Genomic DNA, 18,310 nt, shown 5'->3' with positions numbered 1-18,310 from the left:
TTGGAAAGGTCAATCAATATTCGGTATTCGGCCGTTCGCCAAATACCACTATTTGGTACATCTCTACTTAAAAATATTCACAACTAATCGCGTTTTCTACCATTTTGTTCACGACGTAAATTTTTTTTTTAGCTAAACCTGGATGGTTTTCATTATACGGCAAACAAATGAACACTACGAAAGTTGAAGCTAGGTACCATATTTTTTTCTCCTACGAGCAAACAGAGAGCACAATTCAACAAGAACTTAACACACCACAAGGCATGCACGCGCCGAAGCATGAGTTTATATACACACACGCGCACACACTAATAGAGAATTTGTTTTCGTGTGGTGGTGCACCGGGGCACTACCGGTAGTGCACTTTTTGCTGTTTTCATGCTCGTTTTCAGGATGAGTAGTCCACTGGTAGTGCACCATAAAGTGGACGGTGGAACACTCTGAAAATGTTCGGTGTTGCTTGCGCTCTCACCAATACTATCATGAATTTTGACAGCACGTGCTTCTCGATGTAAACAAATATCAGCTGGTTGGTTTATTTCTATACCGCAAAAATTGCGTTCGAGCTGTTTTTTTCTCTTTATTATCCCGAAGAACGGAAACTTGTTCCGGATTCAATACCAGTGCCGTTTCCAACAGAGGCGGAGAATTTCACCTGGATGGCACGTTCCAAAGCAAACAACGCTCCCAAGAAGAAATGTGCCCAGAAGGCTGTCGTATCCTAACGTCAGTATCTCGCGACGGATTTCTTCGCGTTTTTTTTAAATTTATTTCGGCGCGTCTATCTTCAGCAACAATCACAGATAGAATGCTCTCCTACGTTTGATGTTCTTTCATCGATCCGATTAATTTATTCTTTTCTCTTTTACTCTTCAGCAATTCAATATTCTCGCCAATACTTCATCCTAATCAAACGGTTACCGAAGCGTTTGCGCTAAAAACACTTATTCAAATTCTTTCCTAATAATTATATCATTCATCCTGTAAAGCTACATTCAACTTCGTTGTTTATGACTAATAATATACCTTATTCACTACAAAGGCTTGCTGCAATCGGTTCCAGGCGATGACGAAAAAGAGCAGCAAATCCGAGTGCAAAAAGGCCAACCCAAAGATCTGGTGGAATCGCCCAAACCGAAAAGTTTTCTTGTTCGGGAGGGTCCTATAAGTTGGTCTCCACAGCAAGAATCGTTCAGCTGCATCGAAGCTACTCTGCTTCGAGCTGTGCCTTAGGGTGACGATGCTCGGTTGCGCCAAGTCCCGGATTCCCACCCGTTGCCCTTCAAAAACGTTAGTTCGAGACTACACTCGTATTTGAATTTCGTTCGTTTCGGTCTGTTAGCAAAATTTTCTCCCCCGACTTCCGCGATCTGAGTTCGCCAATTTGACTTCCAAGAATTTTTCTTTTGTAATCTGGAAACGGAAATAGGTACTCGAACGAAGATGAGATTTGCGAGGAATAAACGTTCAAAATACCGGAACCTTCAAGCTGGGGTAACTGCAGTCTAGCAGCAGCAAACATGGACCGCCCAGAATCAGCCGGTATTGCAGTTATCATCAGAGCCAGAAGCGAATCTACCAAGCAAAATAAATCTGAAATCTTCACAATTCAACATAATACATAAATTCATGTTAAAATTTTCATATTATTTACTAGACAATGATCAACTAAAGTAAATTTGTTTCAATTTTCGAAATCAAACGAAAACAAATACCAGCTGTAATGGATTTTTGACAGCTTGATGTTTTCTGTTGACACTGCCGATTTCACGTACACCAACAAAGGTGGGTGCAAAACTCGATTCATGCTCGTTTTCAGCTTGGAAGGTGCAACACTTTCGGGTGGTGAAAACAAATACGGTATAAAAGAAGGAAAACCCCAATCAGCTGATTACCTAGTCAACCCAGTCAACGCGACAAGCACGACATAGCAGCTTATATACCCAGAAGTCGCAACCATCAGGGGCAAATCAAAACACCCTACAAACGACCAAATCGTCATCGACAGAGCTGCCTGATCAAAACACACGACGACTTAAAGCCAATGTACCGTTTGCCTCCTCCTCGTGTCTTCTTTATAGCTGGGGAGGAAGTGTGGAGTTGCTTCGCACGTGTTCTATTAGACTGAACCATATTTAAAGTGAAGTATGTTATCAGATTACATATGTAGCTTAAACAACATTTAACATTATACCAGATAAAATTACCTTTCATAACATGAATTCTTCAGGAAATAAATATCATGCAATATTCTCCTCTTTTTCAAATGCTATAGAATATTTTACTACTAAATTCCAATAACTTTAACATGAAACAACATATCGTCTATAGTAAAGAGACATATTTTTCTGTGTAGTTGTCCTAAGACGGCTAATACCAAAAAGTCAACTTTTTAAAACTGCAAATTTTCAAACGCTATTATTTGAACCGACCTCATGTACTTTGCCTGTATGTTATTATCGTTATTATTCACTGTCTGGTGTTGTTGTGCGGTCACAAGAAAGCACCGAATGCTTACACCAACACCAGTGGAGGCAGTAATGTTAACTGTTTGAAGAAAGGAAACTGAATTTATTGTTGATTCAACACGGAGTTTCGAGCAGTTGTTGATCCCAACAAAAACTAACACGAGTGAAGAGGATTCGAACCATAGTAGTCGAATACGGTTTTTACCACATTTAACCGCACACACCAGTATTGGCGAGCTCACCCCTGTTTGAAGTTGAAGATGATATCCAATCCTACCCGAGTGCACCCATCATGAATTGTGCGTAAATTATTACGTTCCATAATGATAGGAGACCATAGCTCATTAGACTCATCACAACCAGGTAAAGTGGGTTGATTTTTATTGAGTCTTTGCTCTGTTGTATGAGAACTGAATTTGTTCATAGAACAAATTACAACAAAAACTGCTTGTAGGGAGAAGAAACAAGGATGAACGGAAATTCATGAAACTAAAAATGTTTTGGGAATTTCCTTCGGAGATGTATAAGGATCGTGTCCCCGATTATGCCACATAAAAAAGTGTCACTCTAGTAGGCGTCTTACTACCTGTTGGATTTAAAAAAATCATGGATGTATATAACACGCAATGCCGTAACTATCCATGCAGTATCCATCCTAGTAACCCATGAGCTGAGTTACCAGGTGCCCAGATTTATTTGTAAAACACAGACTTTTGACTAATCGTTAAGACACAGATTTTGCCCTTATTATTTCTGAGGGCATACAGATTTCACAGAATATCAAAATGAAAATGAAATCAATATTAATGTATCCAATATGATCCATTAGTGTCTGATTGTACTAGAAATCATGCCTGAAAGCATTAGTATTGCACCGATCATTCAATAATATACTTATTTTTTTTTTTGAAAAATCGGCATGGTAACAGTAATTCGACGAAAATCGGACTTTTTGGACTTTTACCATTCAAACTGCAATATCTCAGAAACTACGCTACATTTTTTATTGAAATTTTGCGGAGTGATTGTTGAAATATAAAGCTAGCATGTCTGAAGTTTTTCAAAAGTTCTATCTATGGGATCAAAAGTAACGTGAGGTACAATATTTCAGGCATGAACCTAGAAATGCGATTTCTATAGATATTTAGACGAATGTTTCCATAGTAAAATCCTATTTTATGACTAACAACCAGTAAATCTATTTCAACCAAAAAATTAAAACAATATCTCGAGATTCTGATTTCAAAACACAAAAAGATCATTTATTCCATTTTTTTCTTTTCTTCATTGCTTTTGCCAGACATTTTTTGACTGATTTGTGGATGGAAACTCTCATAAATCGTCCAAAATTCTATAGAAATCTAATTTTTAGGTTCATGCCTGATATATTGTACCTCGCGTAACTTTTGACCCCATCGATAGGACTTTTCAAAAACTTCAGACATGCTAATAAAATTTTAGTAAAAAATGTAGCGTATTTTCCGAAATATTGCTGTTTAAATGGTAAAAGTCCAAAAAGTCTGATTTTCGTAGAATTATTGTTCCTCAGGCCACAGGCCACAAACTCCAGTAAGCTCAAATTTTGTGCGATAATAGTGTGATAGTTGATCCAGTGGTTGATCTATCTAACGTAGAGAATTTGATAAAAAAAAAAATCATCAGAGTAAAAAGTTATGGAAGTTGAAAGTCGAAGTGCCAGTGCGCGTGCTTCCAATTTCTGTAAAATTATGAACGGTACTGTATATCGAAAACTGAATCATGAACGGAAATGTTTATGAGGTAAATCTAAATATATCGAGAGTGCCGTAAACTTTTTCTGAAAATATTTATGAAACTCTATGAAAACAAATGACAAATTTCCCGGTGATCTATCGAAATTCCCGGTTTCCCGGTGATGCGATGAAATCCCAAAGTTTTTCCCGGTATTCCCGGTTTGCTAGCAACCCTGTACTAACGTATCTGCCATTCTAAAAGCTTCCACATTTTGTGCTTTCTTCAAATGATCTTGTTCAACAAAAAAACAAGATTCACTGCACCCGTTGGACGTCTAAGATCAAATAACACAGGTTTATCAATGACGAACAAACTGCAACGAAACGACTGATCGCCAGGTTTGTGTTATGGTGAAATAAACACCTCCTAACACATACGACGGACATTCGAAAACCGGATAGGTTCATTCTTCATTTAATCACTTATTCTATATACCTGCACAACACCCATTCATCAAAACACGAATCGTATAGTCTTCCTTTCTTCTTTATAATAAAAATGTATGATATGGAGTACAGGATCAGCAGTTTTTGACCATTATTTCTTCTCTGTCAGTTCGTCTGGTTTGCTCCAAATGTGTGTAAGGAGACGGCTGTCGATCGACAAACAGGACTGGATCATTAAGAACTACTCTAAAAAAGCGATACCCAACGAACAACCGAACCAAAAGGTAAATAAAGGTTGTTGTCCAGTTCAATAACACAACGAATACGACGACAATGCAGAACATCCACACGGATGGATGAGTGTGACTGGAACCAGAAATAGCGATCAGAAGAGTTGAGCCTTTTTTTTTGTTTGTCTCTCTGGTAAACTGGTTGTGGTGAAGAAGTTCGAGGAACGATTTTAATTTATCGACATCACCGACGAAAGAATAGCGAACACAAGGAGGAAAATAAAATCTCGTACACACTACCGATCACTGCTAATCATCTCTCCTACAAACCCGGCTGGGGGAGCTGGGTGATGTTGCTTTTAAATATAAAACGTTGTGCGAGAAAATCAACACATACGGCAAAGGAAACCCGATTTTCTCAGCATCATCAGTATTTCTCGACCGACACCCCTTCAGCCATTTTGATACATTCTTTTTTCTTCAGTATTAGAAACCATTTTGTTCCCTTACCATGATTATGATGAGGGAGGTCACTCGATCATCACTCATGAATCACTAATTATCACTAGAATCCGATACCACATAGCAAGCAATAATTTTTATATGTTTCGGTTAAGTAGATAAAACTTATTGACACTTCTTCACATGACAATATGGCAGCATACAACTTTCCCTTGAAAACTTGAAACCTCTCGGAAGGAACTCGCAAAACCGATTTAAATTTTTTCGAATTCAAATATAACTGTGATGACAATTATCATCGAATATTCGAAGAAGAGTCTGGAAAACTGTAGACGAACTGCTCAAGCTCCGTACGCGACGATCGCAAAATTCTCACTGATTCTTCTCCTGGTATGATTCAGCTGGCTGACGGTGGTTGTCTGAGGCTGTCCGAATCATGGTGTTATGGGGGTCGGGCGCACTGGATTTTGACAGCTGAACAGAGTGAAGGAAAATGTAAACAAATGATGTATGGAATCAACGCTTTTAAAAGTGAAATTATGAAACACCTGCCGAATTTTCACAAAAACTGGTGAAAGGGAAAGATCGAGAAACTATTCAAGATTCTTTTTTTGCTTTTTTTATTTTTTGAAATGTGTTCTCAAGGTGAGTATTATGTGATTGAAGTCAGTGCTTTCAAATGGTATTGAAAAACAAGCTTTTTTTAAAAGTGAATTTATCAATGAAAAATGGTCAGTTTTAATTTTTTTTCAACTTAACATTCATAAAAAATAGTTGAATAATCATATATGAGCGAGTTTTGGTTGTGTTAAGCCGTCAAGGTATGGCAAATCGACTTGAAAGTTGACTAATATTTTTTGGTTTTCTTTGTTATTTTTGGATTGATTCAATTGAAAAAATGCACAAAGGTAAGTTAATTAATAAAAAAATCAGCATTCATCATACAAAATTATTATTACTTTAATATTAAACTATATACTTCACTCAAACAATGTACTTTTCATGTCTAAATTATTAAATAATTTTAAAACCATAATATCAACAAATCTTAGACATGCTTATTTGTTATACTTGATGTCAAATTTAAAAACGAATCTCATTTATAAGTAATTTAATATTGAACCGATAGTTTGATTTTTTTTTTCATAATTTTTTTGCCGAACATATTGTGAGGCCTTATTAAATTGATTATCAGATGTGATGAAATAACGTTCTGAAATAAAAGTATGTTTAATTTCTGAACTTTTTTTTCATTCATTCCTGATAACTATTATAACTTTTTCTAAACTTATTAAGTGTTCGGAAATGAGATCTTAATAAATAACCAAATTGTAACCGAATGAACTTAGTGCATAGACAACACAAACTGTAGCCTTCCATTTGCATATAGTCGTTATTCGCTTACTCGAACTGCATGTATCTTTGAGCTTAAAAACACTTTATTGAATTTTTTGGCTTCTGCAAAACTGTTAAAGTAAATAAATTAGAATACACTCTAGGTCGTTTGATCTTTATTTACATTCCAGTACGATCAAAGCGGTTCCGCTAGAGAATTCGTTTTGTTCTAATATGCTTGTTTTGGTCAATAAAATCAGTGATTTTTATATGTAAAAAAATTAGGTAGTTTCAAATTTCAAAATTCTACCAAAAATCGTTTTGCAACTAGTTATATCTCTATTAACTTTTAGTGAAAAAAAACGGGGAGGGTCTGAGCAAAAATTCCCCATAAAATAATGTTTTCTGTGGGGTTCCATAAAGCGATGAATTAAACATGCATTTTATTTTAATCATCTGTAACTAGATCGTTGGAAAATTTTTTACAAACTATACGAAATTTGAATCTACTTACGTTAAACAACGAACTTGTAGAAGAAACGTACCAAAAAAACCTTTTTGAACTATTGAAATAACTGTTTGAAAAACCTCATAAATATGCTCACTTTGTGTACACTTGAGCTCACTCTGTTCGTAAATTTCACAGCTGGCAGCAGTGCAGCTGGACTGAAGCGAATGGATGGTGAAATCTCCCTCGAATGAATGAAGCTTATGCACACTGGAAAAAATACTATCAGACATATGCTTTCACGATTGCTGTTAAAATTTGTTATTGTAGCAGGTGTCCTTATACTGTGACAAATTAAAATATTAATTTAGAAAATTTTAATTTGATTTATAAAATTTTAACAGTGTACAAATGAGGCAACCTGATACATTCTCAGACGAACGACTCAAACAGAGGTAGGTAAATACGAGGTGCCTCTCTGAGATTTAGCCAGCTCAACTCTTCTCATTACCAGAATTCGGTTCTCCTCTTTTCCGGACGGACTTCAGGTTTAAATTGAACTTGAATCAGATCTGAGATCTCATAGCCGAGGCAAATGAAAATGTGTTGTGTGACGTCAATATTGATAATTTACTTTAGTTTTTGTTTGTTTTGTTTGAGTGTACGTGCATCACCCTGAACAAGATCACAATTAGAGTCAGTCTTTTATTATTATTATTAATTAAATTTACAATGATTTTTGTACAAAGGCAAACATTATAGTGTTTGCAATAAACAGAAATTTAACAAGGCTTTGTGATTGTGTTTCAGTGAATACTTCATAATGATGCCGGCCACGCCCTACGTTCTGGAAACCAGTAAACTAACAAATGTAGGATTGTTATAGTTTCGATGAGCTGTCTTTGACAGTCATTTCTTCCTAAACTGCGACCTACACAACAAATGCTGCGAACACAAGAACTGTTTTCAGTCAGATCATTGTCGATGTCTCCTTCATAGAAATTTTACTACAGGGTACCTAAGTAAATATGAGCCCTGATCATGTAGAAAATCCTTTCTTCCGTGATATTACTCCTCTCAGCTAGTTGAGCAAGAGACTTTCCGAAGGCAAGACGAATAGAAAAATTAACCCCATTTTGAATAGGCGTCATTTCAGGTTCCAACGAAAATGCATCAATAAGAAGTTTCGTCCAATTGAATTAAGTTTTAAGTGATTTTAAAATAAAACCGGGTTCATTAGGTAAAGTGCAACCGCGTCCATCCGGATTGATCGTTAACTCGATTTGTTTACATTTGGCAGTTTTGCTCTTTTGAAATGTTACGCTAGATACGAAATTTCGAACGATCAGATCAATGAGGCTATCAGGATCATAGGATGTAAGTATACCAAAATCATCAAGTTTGAGTTAAGTTTATCAATCGATTCTTTGTATCTTAATATACATCTGATGCAAAAGATTTTTTTTAAAGTATTTAACACTTTTTCGATGGGATTTAATCTGCTCCAATTCACCTAGACAACTTTAAAGCGCATTTTCTCGAAACTATCGGTTGGGCACCTACACCTCCCCTAGTCGCATATGAGTCCCATGTATAAAAACTGCAAACCGAGGAAAACGCTTGTAAAGCTTAAAACTTGTTTTCAAGAAAACAATCGTATGCATCATTTCATGGAAAAACCTATCAATAGTTCGGATAGTTAAAACTTAAAAGTTTAACATGGTTTAGTTTTGCGCTCGTGTGCTAAAGTTATCAGTGCTGGAGTCAAATACTTTTTTTTAACATATTTTATCATTTGTTAACCATTCTTTTTTATTGTTGAAGTTAGTTTTAGAAAGATCCCGATTCGAAAATGCATAACAAAAGTCGACCCATCCATTTTTTTTCTTCTTTTTTTTTTTTTAATATGTCTTTATGAGTCTTTTAATCATTACATGCAAGTGATATTATTAAAGTAAATTAAGTGTTCAGATCAATTATAATCAGTTCAACTCTTTGATTCAGTCAATTCTAAACATTGTTTATTTGACTTAAATTTGCTATAGCAATAAAGTATTTGATATATAGGAGAATATCCTGTAGAGCAAAAAAATGTATAAACTAAAGCCTAAATCCTAAAAACTAACTTAATTGTAAAGAGAACGAAACTCTGCGATGGAAGACTACATCGATTTTTCTCTAAAGTTAGAGATGATTTGTTGGCCATTTCTTCGATTGATTCAATGCCTGCAAATCGATGAAGATCTTCGGTGCTGTGTAAAGGTGGAAGAACATGTCGTATGGACCAAAGTCTTTCGAACAAGGTTATCTCAACTGCCAAATCGTACGTTCAGCGATATTGAAAGAAGATTTGACAGCTGACTGAAGTGTTTACGAAAAATGGGGTCCAGGGATGCCAGATGTATGAGATAAAAAATCAATTTTAGATATGTATGTGCACATGTGAAGACCACAAATTTGGTATTAAAAAAAGGTTTAGCTATGAGTGTGAGCGATGGGGGATGCATTTTTTATTTTCGAGTTTAGAATTATAAACCGTAGAATGGTTAATCAGAATAGTTTTCGTACTACATATTTCTGTCAAATTTAGCTAATTATTTCTTTCGGGATGTGTCTATTCACCCATCTTTACTGAAACATAAAACAAACTATTCTACCACCTATCATTCCTGTTTCACAAAAAAAATCTAACAAAATCACTGAAAAAATAGTTTCTGAGCAATCTCTTTACGATTGGTCAAAGACTATGTTTTACAAACAAAGGCAACTGGCATCCTTGCCAGCCAGCCGCCAGCTGTCAAAATTTCGCCTCGTTTCATCCCCTTCGCCGCATCCAAACCTCGTCTACATTTTGCCTAAGGCTGATGTCATGCTGAAGCTACAAGCGACGCAACGCGTCACACGACAAACCAGCTCTCATTTGATCTCCCATGGATTTGTCGCGCTTTACAAAGCGCTCAGTATGACAGGTCTGCGCTTTTTCCATGGAGATCAAATGAGAGCTGGTTTGTCGTGTGAACGCGTTGCGTTGCTTGTAGCTTCAGCATGACATCAGCCTAAGTTGTTACACCTTACTTTAGCCACACTAAACCAAATCAGGCAATAAAATTTAAAGGGCCCATCCAATGAATTTTATTACTCAGTAACTGATAGAGGCTAAAGATAATTCCAGTATAAATTATAGGAAAATCCAATGAATTCCAAAAATTCGCTATACCAAGTAAAACATACAAAAAATTCCTTTAAATTCCATCAGTTTGATAAAAATCACATTTGGCGGCATAGTTCATCCATTCAGAGTTCTTGAGTTCCGTTTTAAAGGTTGTTGGTTGTTCGATTGTTAAGGAATTTGTTTTCTAACTGATTGGCAAAATTTAAATTGGTCAATTTCAAAATGCGTCGACTCGTAATCAATGATAATGTGTATATCCTTCTTTAGATGAATCTTTATGGGCCTGATGGGAATTTCGTTTTACGGCACAGCAGGTAATCCATGTTTCTAAGAATATTTTTTTTCGAAATTAAAATGCGGTTTGTTTTTCAGATTACACCAACTTGTCGAAACAACAGCTACTAGACGGAGTCATCAAAATAATATTATGCTACAGGAATGCGAATATTGTCAGCGGCTAACACCTCAACCAAACTGGATTCAAATGCTAAAGTTGAACCACCAGATGAATTGTCGGTATACATATGTCAGTCCTCCAGCAAACAGTGTTAAAATTTTCATTACAATGTTTCTTTTGCTATGTTTTTGTTTTTCGATAGTTACGATAGAATAAATGTATTAAACATCAACATGAACTTGAAATAATTATTCAACATGAAAAATAAAAGCAAAAGTATTTGAATAAAACATAGCATATTTAATCACGCTGATAAAATAATTCATTTCATTAAAATATACAATATATTTCATCAATTTCGCTAGCTTTAAAATTTATTGGAATTCCTATCAATTCAATCATTCGTCTGTTGATAAAAAGTATTGGATTTTCTAGTAGTGCAAAAATACTAGAATTCCCAATAAAGGTTATAGCCCGATTTTGTTCAGTGCATGTTGATATGGATTAAACCACACGACAAGAAATAAAATATGTAAAAAGCACATTCTTGTGCTGATCGTTTCAACATTTAAGCACTCTATACATGTTAGACATAGAAAAAAAATATTTAAAAAAATTGAAGTTACACAACACATTTATAAAAATCAAGTGAAGACAATTGAAAAAGACAATACTTTTGAACAATCTTCATATTTAAGGTTCAAACATCGCAAACTTGTTCATAGCACTGGGCGGATGTGGGTTAATATAGCATATCGTGCTTTAGGAAGAAGAGCATCAACAACTCGTAATACATCGGCCAGTTGTGCTCGCTACTATAGGAGAGGTCAAACACTCTGGCAGCTTTATTATTATTATGCCAGGCCCCTACCACACATAATAAGATATACTCTCGATATGCTTTGTGACTTCGGCGGCCTTCAACTGGTTTAAGTGGGCTGCGGAGCATAATTAACATACATACGTATACACACAATGTGAACAAACACTCGAAGAATATTCTGTTTGATCGAGCTCTTCTCTCGTCGATGTGGATGGTGGAACTGTAAAAATGTAAAGTCAGAGAAAGGAAATGTGCTAACTAAAGTTGCCCTCTTAGAGAGCAACGGGTTCACCAACATTGGCCTGTCTGGTTGAACTCCTTTATGACAATTTGCCCACTTCTTTATCGAATTCTTATGCTTCCATCGAAACCCAAAAAAAAAAAAGCTGTCTGTATACGCTGCCTTGGCACTGAACTCTTTACGCAACGAAGTGCAGTTGGCAAATAGTCAAGCCTAGTATAATTTATTCGAATGCATAAAATACGGAACGGTACGATAAATGAAACTAGACAGAAAAGGAACAAAGGTGGTTTATTTCTTTTGGAGCGCCGTTGTGGGATGAAATGTTGAAAGGTAATGTAAAAACTGACAAGTCTAAACAATAATAACTTAAAACATAATTAAACCTAACTTGACTTTAAAAAAAAAACAATTTATCTAGCAATCTATAGAAAAGACCTTTCAAAACTTTGTCTTCAGAAAAGCTATAACCCCTAAACTATCTTTATAAAACATGACCTCAAGTTAAAAATAGTTTTCATTCGCCTTGTATCCTCAATTCAAACATTAAACAATGCATATGCAAAACCAACTGTTCTCTACAAAGCTTTATAATTAATTTTGAAAGAAAAGATTTTTTAGGCCGTCTAGGTTTTAAAATAACTCTTTCATAATAATTTTTTTTTTTTGAAGAATATTTTGAAACAAAGTCGCCTAAACAATGACATGTATTCGAGATGGTAACGGAGCAAATCTTTAATTTCTGATCCAATGATAAGAATTAATAGACAGATTAACATATCTTCAATCATCTACAGATTTTTGTTGACAATAGCTTTGAATAGCCTACGAAAAGTTCAATTCTAGAGCTAAAATTGAGTTTATAGCTGCATAAAAAATGTAAATGTTAACATGTATTCTATATTAGGTTAAAAGTTGGTTTCATCCCATGAATGAATAATAAATTTAAAAAAAATTAATTAAATTCAGGACGTACGATGACTTTCTCATTTTCGAGTGCAATTTGATTTTTTTGACCTTTTGCACTGCACTGGATTGGCGTGCAAAACCAAGGTCGCAAAATAACTGTGTGTTGATTTTTGCGACATTATGTTTTTTCTCAGAGAATGCTTCGACGAGTGTTGATAAGTTTATAAATTTTAACAGAAACTGTTTATAAGAGTGATTGCAGCATCACAATAATACAAATTTCTTCAATTTACTCAAGCATATATTTTATGACTGGAATTTTTTTCAGTTTCATAATTTTTGCACGACACTAACCGCCAACAAAACTAAAAGCGTTTCGTAGAAACCGGAGATTGAGTAAAGCGCATATAACCCATATGGACCCAGACAACGCAGCAGGAATTCAAACCAGTTCTCTTTCATTATGCTCTATTTTGAGGTTCTTGGCCCAAAGAGAAATCCTCCAAAACACAAGCTTCAGACGTTCAGGTTTTAAGTGCATTTGATAATTCTCATCTATATTCACATCGCATACCGATTTTTTTCTCTGAGTTAAAATTGAAGAATTAGAAAAAAGATTACAAAAATTCAGCAGCATTTTTCTCAAAACATGTCAGGTGGCGCATACTACCTAATCCAAAGAAATTCTACTATTGGTTTCAATAGAAAAGTAAAATGGTTCCTTATTGAATACATATTTGGCCTGATGGTTTGATTTACAAATAACAAAATTTTCATCAACTTGGTTGGTTTATTTTTTTGTCTACTCTTTCTTGTTCTAAAACACTTTAGTTTCAGAGGGATGTAATGTAAGTGCCTAAACGATAGCATCGAGAAAAGGCTCTTCAAAGTTGAAAAGAATGATGAATAATTATGCTAAGTGGAAATTGCCTATGCTAAAAGGAAGTTTCACTGAACGACCCACAACAGTAACTGGTGTTCGGTAGTTATTACCGGAATATCGTAGAATTTACCGAACGAACTGTTAAATGGGTACTTATTCGTGTTTTTTCAGTAAATTAGCGAGCGTTGAGAAAATTTATACCGAACAACCGGTAATGAACCGAACTGATATTTACCGAGCTATCAATATTTTTTGCCGAACACACTGTGGAAGTTCGGTGAAATAACTTTTCGGTTAAATGAATTACCGAACTCGTAGTTTACCGATTAGTGTACAGACAAGCAATTTTCATTTCATTTTTCATTAAATAGATAAACAAAATTGCAGGTATTTGAAATTTTTGTACCTAAATACTTTTCTGTTTTCCATATTCCAAATGTGGACAAGCTCCAACATGTCCGTACAGTTCCCGTTTTGCCCGTGTGCGTACACGCAGAGAAAACTTGGATTTTGAAACAAAACAAAACTGACTTTGATTCAAAACACTCAGTTTTTTTAACCAAACTCCTGTTTTATTTGAATCAATGAATTCTCGTTCTGATTCAAATGAATAATTTTTGAAAGAAAGAATTAATTTTTTGAACTGAATAATTTTGGAATTTGATTTTAAACAAATTCTTTGATTCAAAAGACATTTTTTCAATGGCATATGTCTTTTGAAACAAAGTAAATTTTCTTTCAACCAAAGAAAAATGTTTTCAACAGAAAGGAATAATTTCTTTAAGTTAAAACTTCAAACTTAGAAGATAATTTGGATTGAGCAAGTACCGAATTTCGAATAAAGTTTAGCCGGTCGTGTTAAAAATCAAAACTAGTGAATCAGAGATAGCTATTTAGAAGGATTCAAGATGAGGAATGCATACCATGGTAAGTGCGTGTTAATCCATTAGTCAAAAAGTGAATATTTAAGATTTTATATAAACTTTTGCATTGTTACAGGACCACGGCTGATTCCGCCCAAAATCCAGCGGTCTGATTATCTTCGGGCCGATCTTCAGCGGCAATCACCAGTTGGATGACCGGAGTTGCTTCCAGAAGTTTATTGAGCGGTCCAAGAAGAATGCCCTCAGGCCAGAATTTAGAATGGAATTATAGTGAACCAGTGTTTGTGTTAAGTTTGTAATAAAAATGAATTTAAGATGTAAATTGTTTCTTTTTATTGTTCAAAATTCACAATTGGAACTTCTGAACAACAGAAAATATTTCTTCCAATTGGAATAAAAGGAAATAGTTCAATGAACCAATCCTTTTAAATCTAAATCTAAATTACATTGTAGCAAACGAAAAAAGACTTTGCATCAAATGAAACTGTTTTTTGTTTCAAAGCATTAAGATTATGACTCAAAGATTTTTCAAAAGAAAAATTCTTTGAAACAAAGGAAAATGTCCTTGAACCAATGGAATTTTTATTTATCCCAAAATCAAAGGAAAAAATCCTTTGTTTTTGCTGCACTTTCCTTTGAAATAAAAAATCTTTTTTCTGCGTGTACTATAACCGCGGCTAAGCCGTGAAAATCAAATGTCACCCAATGAGGAAAAATCCCTCAGAAACCCGCACCGATTTCGATCGCAACAAATCTAACGAAAGAAAAAAAATCAGTATAAAAACTTGTATTCGGATCGGGGAACGAATATGAGAACGGCGTAGCACTAGCGCTCCCCATTCGACCAACAAAAACGAGACTTCGTCTGCTAGCTGGCTGTATATGATGATGACGATGGTACAAAATGGCCATACATTTTCACCCCACGTACTCAATTTTACCAACTAATCTGCTGCGAGCAATGTTGAAATTTGACGTACTTAAACTTTTTAATCGAATTTCATTCATTTAGACTACTTTCCAGTTCAATTTGAGTAGGAATTCGATCCACACCGTGGCAGATTTTCACCAAACCCAGCTCACTAAAATGGAGATTGAAAATTTTTCGTCTTGACGACACAGATCGGCCATTACGAGGAACGACGTGCGATTGGCGAGACTTTTTTTTCCATTGGAATTATATAATTTCCAAGGCAAATAGCTGATTTGCTGAAACTTTAGAGTAGAAAACGATCGTCTACTTACGGTTCCGCATCCGGTCCGGGGGCCCCAGCACGGAACTGGCACACGGAAAACGGCTGGCAAGATAATTTTCACACAATCGATTCTCACTCGACACCACAGGCACTTCTTCACCGAACAAAGAAAAGAATGAAAATGTCGCAATAAATACACACCGAGGTATCACCAGACCGAGCGCAGCAGAACAGGAGATTGGTCGTGCTCTGGCTCTCTCGGAATATAGCATGCTCTCTCACTTTTCGCTCTCTATGGGGCACGTTCGCTTAAACTTTGTTGTTGTTTTATGTTTCTGCTTGTGAACGTGTTCACAATCTAGCATAACATCTCGTATGGACAAAGCAAATATGCAATCAAATCAAAAATATTAAAACACAATTCTAGAGTTTGTTTTGATTAGGTCGTATGAGCCACCTGACGTGTTTTGAGAAAATCGCTATTGAAGTTTCAAATTACGTTTTAAATTCTCACTTTGTGAGTGTTGCCCGAATCCGTCTGAGAATTTGGAATCCAACATATAAAAGGGCTTAGAACATTCCGATGTACTTAAATTAACTGTAAGTTAAGTCCTTACCTGTGAAAACGTACTTACGACCTAAAGCATTTCTGAATTGGCGCATACGGCGTTTTACCAAACGATAAGCACCAATAAGTTTGATTGCAAAAAATTGTTCCCCTTACCTGAAAATCCGCTAAATTATTCACAGGTACTTAACGAAACGTATACACATCCCAATCTGATCGTATATAGTACACGAAAGTAACTCCAGGGCAACCGGAATTTTTGCAAATGGAACTGTCACCTTGGTCACCTATAGGGAAATCGCAGGGTTTTTTTTCTGGTCTGCACCCGTGACTGTTCAAAGTAGTCGGAATGGTATCCGTTATTTTCAGATATTCCGGCTGACTGTAATGAAATGAAAAACTTTTTTCAAGCACGGTCAAAAATTAAGCTTATTGTACTCACCCCGCAACAAATTAAAGCCAACAATTCTGCGAGGCATGGCTCGAATCACTCCCGCAGACATTTATTCTCAATAATTGCACATTTTAACGTTAACTCTTACAGCATTATTCGCGGTGAAAGACAAAGGACGTAAAAACCAACTTGCCGAATTGTTGTTTAGGTCCTTTTGCATGCACGGCAAAACAGGGTGCCGCAAATAGTCGCAAAAACCAAAATGCACTCAGAAAAGTGAAAGTTATTATACGTCCAAAATTCAAATCAATTTATTAAACTTATCAATTAATCAATTAAAACCAAGTTTTTACCGAACATAGAATACATGTTCATCAAACGTTTGCAGCCAATAACTCAATTTTGTTTACATTGGTTCATTCGACCTAATCAAAACAAACTCTAGAATTTATGTTAACACGTTAAAGATCAAATCTAGAGTTTGTTTTGATTAGGTCGTATGAACCATTATAAACAAAATTGAGTTTTAGACTGCAAACGATTGTAAAAAGTGTATTCTATGTTTACTGAAAACATGAAATCATTTAGTCATTAATTAACTTTAACAAAACTATTTGAATTTTAGACGCATAATGACTTTCTCATTTTTGAGTGCAATTTGGTTTTAACGACCTTTTGCGTTGCGCTAAATTGCCGTGCATGCAAAAGGACCTATAAACAACAGTTCGGCTGATTGGTTGTTGGGTCCTTTTGCATTTTCGAAGGAAGTGCATGAAATTTTGTGAAACAAATGCGAATAAATGAGATAAAAATCGGTTGTTAGAGTGTGTGAGCTGGCTTAGAAGCACGAGTGGCTTAAAATTTTGCTGGGTAAGTGAAATATGTGATAATTTATACCAGCAGATACATTCATACATTTTTTTGACTACAACAGATACTTCCTGAACAATTTGTAAGTCCTGGAAACGTTCACGCTGTACTTGCTGGATCAACTGAGATACAGGTGGTAACTAATAGCACAGCTTACAGTGTCCTGTCTCAAAGAAACATTTCGCCGAAGGACAGTCCGGTGCAGCACCGATTCAAAGAACCATTGAGCAGGAACTTCTAAGAGGTATTTGTGTTTCCGATTATTCTTATCTTTACTACACACAATTCAAACGGAATAGCGAAGTTTTGAGCAAATTTAATCAATTATCAAGATTTAATTCAAAAGTTGACAAAATGACGTCTGCGCCAAACCATCAATGCCAAAGGTTGTAAGTACATGTTGACTTGTAAGAACAAAAGTAATGCTCATATCGAATACACAGGCATATTCTTTATCATTTTAACGATTGAAACCAAGTTTTCAGACAATTCTGAACAATAGTTTTAATACTAGAATTAAAAAGGTGTTTTGAAACTTTCCTCGCGATTTCCTCGAAACTCGTTTAGTGGCTCTTACGACCTAATCAAAACAAACTCTAGAAATACGATAAATATATCTTTTTGTAATCTGGTTTGTCAGGTGTCCTGATTTGCCTGTAAAGCACAGACTTTTGACACAGATGTGAGTTATTAAGCATCACTAGCGACACCATTCCAAGTAAAACATATTTTTGTAAAACTTTTGTAAAGATTGAAATCAATATTCGTGTATCGAATATTGTGTCTTGTATGCATTGGTATATTACAAATCATTTCCAAAAACTTCATTTTATAAGTAAGATCGGTATTGTACGTGATAGGCAACTGTGTT

At 35.4% G+C, this 18,310-nt stretch overlaps 1 protein-coding gene across 4 annotated transcripts in view; it reads right to left on the bottom strand.

Moving 5' to 3' along the window:
• LOC129739900 (E3 ubiquitin-protein ligase TRIP12) overlaps positions 1–18,310 on the bottom strand; it is a 47,525-nt gene that overhangs the window by 16,696 nt on the left and 12,519 nt on the right. The window contains exon 1 of one of the 4 annotated variants that reach the window (XM_055731440.1): positions 15,657–15,816. The exons of 2 other annotated variants lie outside the window; for them this stretch is intronic. The gene's annotated coding sequence lies outside the window, so the exon portion shown is untranslated. Of the gene's footprint in view, positions 1–5,367; positions 5,519–15,656; positions 15,817–18,310 lie in introns of those variants that run through there. One more of the 4 variants, XM_055731443.1, reaches the window with a different exon arrangement.

The sequence above is a fragment of the Uranotaenia lowii genome, chromosome 1, assembly GCF_029784155.1.
Source record: "Uranotaenia lowii strain MFRU-FL chromosome 1, ASM2978415v1, whole genome shotgun sequence".
NCBI classification, from domain to species: Eukaryota; Metazoa; Arthropoda; class Insecta; order Diptera; family Culicidae; genus Uranotaenia; species Uranotaenia lowii.
This window is presented reverse-complemented; position numbering and strand designations above follow the sequence as displayed.